A 10,713-nucleotide genomic window follows, 5' to 3' on the forward strand; every position below is an offset into this window, starting at 1 on the left:
CTGCGTATGGAGTCTTCAGCAATAGGGTCTTCCCACTGGCCTTTGGTGGGTCATCAAGTACTCTGACAGAAGTCTGTTATTTTTTTGGGAAACCTTGTAGGTTTCTCCGCTCTAAAGCTCATTGTGTATGGTAGCCCCAAGCTGGAAGTGGGGGTTACAGGTCAGTGCCCACTAAGAAATTGAGGAAAAACATAACTAATATACAAGAGTTAGAGAGGAGAGAGAGAGAGGGGAGAGGGGGAGAGGGAGGGAGGGAAGATGTAGAAGATTTAGGTTAGTCTTGATGCTACCCTCTCCAGTGTCTTGTGGTTCAGTTGTTTCCTGTATGGATCAAGTGAAGGTTCAGCCATTTGGTCTGCCTTTTAGGAAGTAGAATTTTATGGTACCATTGCCATTTGGGCCCAGATTACTGTTTTCCACCCATCGATGCCCTCCCCGCCCTCCCCATCCATCCTATTGTCTAGTCCATGAGGTGCTTGCTGGGTATGTAAGGTATCTTGGGTAGATTCAGGTTAGGTGTTGTAGATGAGTGAGACTATGTGTCAGTTTTTTTCCTGTGATTGGGTAAGTTCACTGAGAATGATTTGTTTTTTAACTTAATTTTATTTTTTATTTTTTGAGGTAGGGTCTCACTCTAGCTGAGGCTGGCCTCGAATTCACTCTGTAGTTTCAGGGTGGCCTTTAACTCATGGAAATCCTCCTACCTCTGCCTAATGAGTGTTGGGAGTAAAGGCATGCACCACCATGCCTGGCTCAATAGCTTTTTTTACATGCAAAGGACAAATATACAGAGAAAGAAATCAGTGAGGCTGTCCTATTTTTAATAGACACAAGAGAATTAAATACCTTGGAATAACTAACCAAGAACATGAAAGAGCTATATAAGGAAAAACGTAAAAACACTCAACAAAGAAATTGAGGAGAACTTGAGCAGGTGGAAATACCTCCCATGCTCTTGGATAGGTGTAATTAATATTGTGAAAATGGCAATTCTATCAAAAGCAATATACAGATTTAATGTAATACCAGTAGAAATTCCAGCATCATTCTTCACAGAGATAGAAAAAGTGATCTCAAATTAATATGGAATGGCAGTAGGCCTTGGATATCTAAATATATCCTTGGCCAAAGAAATATGCCTGGAGGTATTACCAAACCTGACCTAAGGCTTATTACAAAGCCATAGTAACAAAAACAGCATGGTACTGGAATAAAAACAGAAAAATAGACCAAAGAAACAGAATTGAAAACCTGGACTTTAGGTCAAGTACCTATAGCTACTTGATCTTTGACAAAGGTGCCAATAATGTAGACTGGAGAAAAGACAGCATCTTCAACAACTGGTGCTGGACAAATTAGATAACCACATGTAGAAAAATGAAATTAGACCCACTCATCTCAACATACACAAAAATCAAGTCCAAATGGATTACAGACCTCAATATAAGACCTGACACTCTTCAACTGCTAAATGCAATATAGGAGGAACTCTCTACCATATAGGAGTGGGGAAAGACTTCCTGACAAATACCCAGTAGTTCAGGAAATTAAACAATCTCTTAAACAATGGGCTTTCATGAAGCTAAAAAGCTTTTGCACAGACAAACATACCATAAACAGAGCCAATAGATTACCCACAGAATGGGTGAAAATGTTCTCCAGCTATGCCATGGACAGAGGCCTCATTTTTAGAATCTACAAAGACTCAAAAATCTAAACAATACAAAAGATCAACCCACTAAAAAAATGGGGCAGAGAACTGACTAGGGTATTCTCAGAGGAAGAAATTCAAATGGTTAACACATACTTAAGAATATGTTCAACATCCCTAAACATCAGGGAACTGTAAATTAAAACAACTATAAGATTCCACCTTACTTCAGTAAGGATGGCAATCATTAAAAAATCAACCAACAACAAACGTTGATGAGGATTTGGTTAAAGAGGTGGGAAGGCAAATTTGTACAACCACTGTGAAAATCAATATGGAGATTCCTGAACAAGATTAATATAGAACTACCAACAGACCTAGCTATTCCCTAACTGGGTGTTTACCCTAAGTGTGCTTCACTACAGAGATATTTGCTCAGTCATGTTTATAGATGCTCAATTCATTATAGCTAAGAACTGGAATCCTCTCAGGTGCCCATCATTGGATAAATGGGTAATGAAGTTCTGGTACATATAGTCAATGGAATTCTGCTCAACAGTGAAAAATGATACAAACATTTGTAGGAAAATGGATAGACTTAGAGCAGATCACATTCAGCCAACACACCTAATTACAGAAGACAAATGCCACATGTTCTCACTCATCTGTGGTTCCTAATATGGATCACCTTGAGTTGCTGGCATACTGGATGGGCAACTTGAGGTCCAGATAATAGGGAGGGAAAGGTCTGGGGGGAAGGGAAGAGGAGGGTGGGAGGAATAAATACAAAACTGAACCCCAAATGAACTGGTACCATAGAAACCTTTCTCCTTAAAGTATACTAAAAGATATAACCCTCAACAGGAGTACTGGGGGAGTCCCTTAAAAGAAGGGCCCTGGAGAGGGTGGAATGAAGCCTAACCTTAAAAAATTTTGGCTCTGACCTATAACTCCTAGTACCAGAAATTGGTGCTGCCCACATTTAGCTGTTGAAGGGAGAGACCTACAAGGTCCTCAGAACAAGGCAGGCTTCTGTTAAAGCACTTGATTACCTGCCTGAGGTAAAAGGTAAGACCCTATTGCTGAAGACACCACATGCTGCCAACATAGAACACAAATCTAGAAGACAGCCAGTCCTCAGACAGTCCGTCTAGTGCTGGAAAGTCCTACATGAGCTACTGGGGGAAAGTGGTCAACAATGGAGTGAACAAGCAGGGGACTAAACAACCACCCTGACAAGAAGTACATACCAGTGCAATGGTGGCACACAGCATTGGTGGGTAATCAATAACTTTCTGATTGGGTAAGAGATACACTCAGTGGAAAGGAACCCATATCTTGAACTGGAAACTGGTCTGAATCCTATAGAGACAAAGATAATGCTCTCAATGACAAGCTCCTGCTAGTCTTTGGCTAAAAGTGGGGCTATGTCAATCAAACTCTCCCTAAATTAATAATGCTTATCCAATTTAACCTATGCTGACTTCACTCTCTGTTGGAGAATCTGTTTTTCTTTTTCAGAAGGTAACAAGACCCGAGGAGATAACCACCTCAGTCAAAGCCCAGGCAAAACCACAGACGGAGTGGAGAGCAGAGCAAGAGTGCTGCTTCCATGGTGAGCTTGACAATCAGCACCAGGTGAAGAAGACAGATTCTGAGGATACTCAACATCTTCCAAAGCAGAGATCCAGAGACTCCTAAGAGCTCATCACTGTAGTAGACTTAAAACACACCCAGCATAGCTCAGGGAATTTTGCAGAACAGAGGGAAGAGAGAATGTAAGAGCCACAGGTTGGGATATCTTGCCCAGAGGCATTGCCTCCCCTCAGTAACTGACTGCTGCTCCCATAGTGAATAACCCACAACCCTATGAAGAATACAAGCAACCCCACTGAGGAGGGTCCCCTGTGGAATGGGGGCGGGGAGGAGGGAGAAGATGATACCAATGCATGATGTATCCATACAAAGCATGTTCTTAATAAAAGTAATAAAAATAAAATAAAAAGAGGAGAACTTGCACTAAATTCAATAAATGTCTCAGAGTCCTGATTATTTCCTGAGTGTATTACATGTGCTTAATCACATGTCTAAAGACAAAGGGGGATTTCCTAAAGTACATTTTAAAAGTAGGCATGTTTAATTACTTAGTTACTTAAAAGAACAAGAGGGGTGAGCTTAGGAGAGTTTGATGTTATTTTAGCATCCTTTTTGAAACATTTACTAGTGTTTGTATGATGCATATGTTTAATTTCTTTAAGCTTTAACTTATGATTGTGGAAAGTTAACATAGGAATCTTTGTCAATATGTCAGACATACCTGCCTTTTATTCTTGCCTTTTATTCCAAAATCTTATAAATCCCAAGTTTCCAATAAGGACATCATGAAAGTAATCATCTAAACCAAGATTGGATAAATGCTATTTGAGTCTTCTATTGGCTAGCTATTTTTACAAATAAAGTTTTATTGAAAGACACAAAATGTATTTTGAATAAGAAATTCTAGATTTTTAGTATATTTAACATTAATTCTAGATTTTTAGTATATTTAACATTTTTAGCTCTTGAAAAATTAGAACTGTTTTCAAAATTTGATTTATGGATTTGTTAGTTTGTTAAGATTCCATAACAAAACATCAGACTGGAACCACTTAAGTGAAACCTTAAACTGTGGTTCATGACCTCAAATGTAGTCACATAAGTGAATGTGGGTGTCATGAAGACTTTGGCAATTGCAAAAGGTTTCTAGATGAACAATGACCAAAAGTTTTTTTTTTTTAAATCAAATGTGTAATGCATCTGAAGTGTTTGGGCGTGCTTGTATATGCATGTCATGTGACTTCACCACAGCCTTGGATACCAGCACAGGGTACTTCTGCTCTGAGCATGTTGTCCATGGATGCTGCCTGAAACACTTCAGGTTAGACCTGAGACTGTTGTATACTATGAATTGCAGTATTTTTATTATCCACACAGTCTTCTGCTTTTACTTGAAACATAAGGGTTCAATTATGGGAAAGAAATAAATATTTTCCACCATCATTCCTTAGCACATATCAACTTAGTATATCTGTGGGTTCCATTGCATTGGACAAACAAACACTTCCTTCTCAGTACTCAGTAGACAACTTTACTTTTATCTGCAATAAATGATAAAATCACAGATAACCCAGAGAATTGTTTAAAAATAAATTTCTACATTATGTTATCAGTAAATATTTGATATGTATACCACAATACCTGGTGTTGTAAAAGTTTTCTTTTTCATTTTATTTTGCGGGGGGGAGCAAATGATCTTGAAAATAGAAAAAAAAGTGAAGAAGTTGTAGCTTAGACAAGAGAAATTTATTTATTTTCTCTCAGTACTGCAGGTTGAAGTCTAAGATCAAGTGTTGCAGGTTTGGCTTTTTCTAAGCTCTCTCTCCTTACCTGGCCGATGCTGCATTCTTGTGACATCCTTTTTTTTTTGAGATAGGGTCTCACTCTATCTCAGGCTGACCTGGAATTCACTATGGAGTCTCAGGGTGGCCTCGAACTCACGGCGATCCTCCTACCCCTGCCTCCCAAGTGCTGGGATTAAAGGCATGAGCCACCACACCCGGCACTTGTGAAGTCATTATAAAGCCTTTTGTTCATGCATACATATTCCTGGAAGCTGTTCCTCCTCTTATATGGACATCTGCCATACTGGGTCCTTAAAGCCCTTAGTTTAGCTTGAACATATCTTTTCTTATTTCCTAATAGGGTAACAACTTTAAGTACTAGAGGTTGAGTTTACAACATGTGAATATTAGGAGATCCTAATTTGCCCACTACAGGGTATGCTATTGGGGTTTAAGGTGTTAAAAATGACAATGACAATACTACTTAAAGATGATTTTATATGTGGAATAGTAGTTTACAAACAAGAAATGGTTAATGAAGTAATCATCCTAAATAATTATTGCTACCACCTCATTTTGGATGACTGATTAAATTGAATAGCATCACTGTATATACTAATTGCATGAAGAGTGTTGATAGCGCTTACTGTGTATTTTGTATGAGTTATCTGAAATCTTCCTTTAGTATTTAATGCAAAACAGCTCTACTAGCTGTAAACTCAGCCACTGCATTTCTGATGTCTTTATTTTGCCTTCATTTGTGAGAAGTAGTTTTACTGGCTATAGGGTTGGTTCTAGTCTGATGTTTTTTGTAATTTTTTTTGTATTAGTTATGGACATACTCAGTATGTAAACAGCACATGTTGTTACCATCCTTAACCTCATCTCTGTCCCCTCCAAGGGATCCTCCTCACAAGGGATGCTGGTTATCCCCATGGGGATTGTGGGTTGTGCATTGTGGGGGTAGCCATCAGTTATGGGGAAGAGGCAATGTCTCTGTGCGAATGTCCCAGCTTGTGGCTCTAACAATTCTTCCACCTCCTCTTCTGTGAATTTCATTGAGCCATGTTGGGTTCACTTTAGGTCTACTTCAGTGATGGGCTCTTGGAAGCTTTTGTGTCTCTGGATGTCTGATTTGGTAGGATTTGAGAACGAAAGTAGCACTCTTGCTCATATCCCTAAGTACTCTATGGTTTCAGCTGGAGCCCTGGTAAAGTGCTTTGGACTGATTCTCTCTTCAGGTTCTGTGTGCATCTGAAAAAGAAGCAGATTCTCCAATGGAGAGTGAAGTTAGCACCAGTTAAACGGAATAACCATTGTTAGTTTAGAAAGAATTTAACAGGTGTAGGCCCTCTTGTAGCCCAAGAATGATGGGGGCTTGATATTAGAGAGTGAACTCATTACTTGTTTCCCAGTTCCAGCCATGGGGTTCCTTTTCACTGATCAGATCTATTAGCCAATCCAATAGCAGTTGGTTACTCACCATGGCTATGTGTCACTATTGCACTTGGGTGGGCATCACATCAGGTTTTTTGCTGCTGAGCAGCTTAGACCTTCAGTTGCTCAGACAAATGTTGGCCATTTTCTCCATATAGCTCAGGTAGTACCTCCTGGCACTAGATGAAGTAATTAGGGTCTGGCTCTCTTCCAGCTTCCAGTCAGGTCTCTCATGTTCTCTATTGACAGCATATGGTGTTTCTGTCAGTCGGTCTTACCATTAACCTTTGGTGGGTAATCAAATTTAAATTTAGATTTTCAGTATGTTGTGTCATTAGACTGCTTTCTGTATTAGGAAGTGGTTTAGAATGCAAAGTCAGCCATTGATCTTATTGTGATTCCTTTGTCTATAATGAGTTAACTTTCTCTTGTGAGATTTAAAACTTCATCTGTCAACATTTTACTATTATGTGTCTGAAGGTGGCTCTCTTCATGTTTTTAGTACTTGGTGTTTGTTGACGTTATTGGTGGTGTGGATGAGCATTTTCATTAAATTTGACCTCATGCAAAGTCTTACAAAGCTCTTTTTAGCTGTTATATTTTTGAATATTATTTTCTGTCTCGTGTGTGTTTGTGAGCTTGATGTGGTTCCATTTTCTTTGAGGCTGTGTTTATTCTTCATCCTTTTTAAAATTTCTGTGTGTAATCTCTCCACATTGTATATTTTCTATTGTCTTATCTTCAAATTTGCAGATCATTTTAACTATGAACTTAAATCTTTTTTGGCCCCTTAGTGAGCTTTTTTTCTTATTATTTATGTACACAGTGTGTGTACAGCCATGTTGGTACCATCTTTAGCCTCCTCCCTACTCTGAAGGGATCCTCTTTGCTGGGGATGCTGGTTATCCCCGTGGGAATTGTGGGTTGTGCATTGTGGGGGTGGTCATCAGTTATGAGGAAGAGGCAATGTCTCTGTGCATATCGTCCCAACCTGTGGCTCTAACAATGTTTCTGCCCCTCTTCTGCAAATTTCTCTGAGCCAGGTTGGGTTCGTTTTAGTTCTACTTCAGTGATGAGGTCTTGGGAGCCGCTGTGTCTCTGGACATCTGGTTTAGTAAGAGTTGAGTGTTCTCTGTGTCTATCGCCTTCATCATTGTGCTGGTGCCAGGTTCCTTAGTGAGCCTTTTATTTCAGTTATTCTTCCTTTCCTTTTCCCTTCTTTTCTTGTTTGTTATACTTTTTCATTTATTTATTTTTATTTTTTAGTTTTTCTCAAGGTAAAGTGTCACTGTAGCCAGGCTGAACTGGAACTCACTCTATAGCTGCAGGCTGACCTCACATACATAGTGACTCTTCTACCTTTACCTCCTAAATAGTGGGATTAAAGGTGTGCCCTCCATGCCCTGCTATACTTTTTTTTTTTTTTTTGCCTCCTCTGCTGGGCCTTCTCACAAAGCTGTTTTATTTAATTTCAGACAGGAAGCCGAGGAGCCGCAGGCCCTGAGTTTCTGGCTGCCACAGCTGGCAGTCTTGGCCCTGGCCGGTTGTCTCCGGGTCTGGGGGCCGGGGAAGTGGGTCGGCCTCACGTGCGGCCGCTGCTCCTCCTCAGGGAGGGAAACGCACAAGCAGCGCCCAGGACGCTGGGGCTGGGACGGGCGCACACGCGGCCTCCGCGAGGGGTCTGCGCCGAGGCCGCGCAGCTCCTAGCGAGGCAAAATGTGGGAGTTCATTTTGGCGGGGGCTGCTGCGTCAGGACTCCTCGGCGCCAGAGTCACCCTCGTCGTCCCGAGCAGCTCTCGGCCTCCCGCACCGCACGGTCCTCGTTAGTCATCATGGAAGAGGTCCGAGCCCGCCGCGGCGCCGGCGCCCTGGTCGTCACGCAGTACGCGGCCGGCGTGGTGGGCGCCGTCTCAGCAGCGCGCTCTGCGTCCGCCTGGGTCCCGGGGCCTGCCGCGCGAAGCCTGAGCTCGCCGTCCTTGCCCTCGCGCTCCCTCCGCTTCCTGCACATGGCTGACGCGCCCACATTGGCGGGCGAGGTGTGGGGCTGGCTCAGCGGGGATCTCACGCTGCAGGATGGTCCTCACAGACGGTCGGGGGCCACATCTTGGTCAGGCACCGGAAGGCTGGGGGGAGTAAGGGGAGTCGATGGGGAACTCGAGGCGAGCCTTGAAACAGCCTCCCTCGTCGCAGGTGTCGCGGGGTCCGAAGATGGCCACCTCCCAGTTATACAGGTCGCCCTCGTCCACCAGCGTCGCGCGGAAGCCCTCCACCGGTTCCTCTTGCAGTCCCTTTAGCTCCAGCAGCAGCGCCTTCTGCGAGCTGGGCGCGAGCGGCCGGGCCATGGCGGAAGACGGACCCGGGGCCGGACCGGGCCGCGGCACCGCCGCAAGCTCGCGGGCCGCGCCGGCGGGGGCAGAGCCGCCGCCACCCCTATACTTTTTATTTATATGTATTTTATTAATTGTGAATTTTATGAACAAATCATGTGTTGGTTCCATTTCCCCACCCCATGTTATTCTTTCCTAATTTCTTCCTTTTATTTATTTTTTTGTTGTTTTGAGATAGGGTCTTGCTATGTAGCCCAAGCTGGCCTGGAACTCACCATATGGCCTACGCTTTCCTCAAACTCATGATCTTCCTACATCAGCCTTCTGAGTACTGGAATTATCGAGTGTGCACCAGTATGCCTGGCAGTTACTGTGCTTTTCTCCTCCTCCTCCTCCTCCTTCTTGTTAATATTTTATTTATTTAACAGAGAGAAAGAGAGAGAGAGGGAGGGAGGGAGGGAGGGAGGGAGGGAAGGGGGAGAGGGAGAGGGAGAAGGAGAGGGAGAGGGAGTCAGATATATAGAGAGAATGGTATACCAGGGCCTCTAGTCACTGAAGTTGAAAAGCATAATAAATATTAATAAAATATTAATAAAGTTCAATGATACATCTGCATGAAAATTTTACAACGAAACCTATTGTTTCATAAGACAACTGAAAATAGAAAATATACAATTTTTTACTAAGAAGCAAGGGGGCTGGAGAGGTGGCTCATTGGTTAAGATGCTTGCTTGCATAGCCTAACAACCTGGGTTTGGTTCCCTAGTACCCATGTAAAGGCAGATGCACAAAGTGGCATATGTATCCGGAGTTCACTTGCAGTGGCTAGAGACCTTGGTATGCCATTCTCTCTCTCCTTGCAAATAAATAGTTTTTTTTTTTTTTTTTTTTTTTTTTTTTTTTAAGAAGGGGCTGGAGAGATGGTTTAGCAGTTAAGGTGCTTGCCGATGAAGCCTGAGGACTCATGTTCGACTCTCCAGTATCCATAAGCCAGATGCACAAGGTGGCACATGTGTATGGAGTTCGTTTGCAGCGGACAGAGGCTGTGACATATTCTCTCTCTCTCTCTCTTTCTCTGTCTGCCTCTTTTTCTCTTTCAGCTAAATAAATGCATAGAAATAAAGTTAAAAACATCTTTAAAACATAGTTTAATTTGGCTCGTTACACATATAATAACTGCTCTTGAAGTCTTTGCTCTCAAAGAGAGCTCCCATTGTATTCCTTTCTTACATAGGTCAACCTTTTCTGCTTTATTTACATGCATCTTAGTTTTTCTTTTTTTAAAAAAAAATTTGTTTATTTTTATTTATTTATTTGAGAGCGACAGACAGAGAGAAATAACAGAGAGAAATAACAGAGAGAAATAGGCAGAGAGAGGGGGGGGGAGGGAGGGAGGGAGGGAGGGAGAGAGGGAGAGAATGGGCGTGCCAGGGCATCCAGCCACTGCAAACAAACTCCAGACGCGTGCGCCCCCTTGTGCATCTGGCTAAAGTGGGTCCTGGAACCGGGTCCTTAGGATTCACAGGCAAGCGCTTAATCGCTAAACCATCTCTCCAGCCCGAGTTTTTCTTGAACAATAGATGTTTTAGATAATACACTGTAGCAATTCTAGATACAGTTTCTCTTCACTTTATACAAATTGTTTATTTAGTGACTTCTTTGGACTAATTCTAGATATCTATTTTCCTTTTAGGAATTTGGCCTTTCATGTTACTGTTTAGACATTTACTTTGCTTTTCTTTTAGTCTGTCTCCCTGGGTATGTTCTTGTGTGTGCTTAAATCCTCATTTCCAGTTAGATGTTTACCCTTTAGCAGTGACATATGAGACACTACAACAGTAGTTTTCCTCATCATTCTGTTATGGTCTAACACAGTTGTCTCTTGTGGCACCTGAGAGCACAGCTTCAGACATGCACG

The 10,713-nt window shown here is 42.2% G+C and overlaps 1 pseudogene; it reads right to left on the bottom strand.

Annotated features, from left to right (window-relative positions):
• Nucleotides 1-8,291: 8,291 nt before the first annotated feature.
• Nucleotides 8,292-8,810, bottom strand: LOC101593732 (annotated as a pseudogene).
• Nucleotides 8,811-10,713: the final 1,903 nt, after the last annotated feature.

This window comes from Jaculus jaculus, chromosome 7, assembly GCF_020740685.1.
Source record: "Jaculus jaculus isolate mJacJac1 chromosome 7, mJacJac1.mat.Y.cur, whole genome shotgun sequence".
NCBI lineage: Eukaryota > Metazoa > Chordata > Mammalia > Rodentia > Dipodidae > Jaculus > Jaculus jaculus.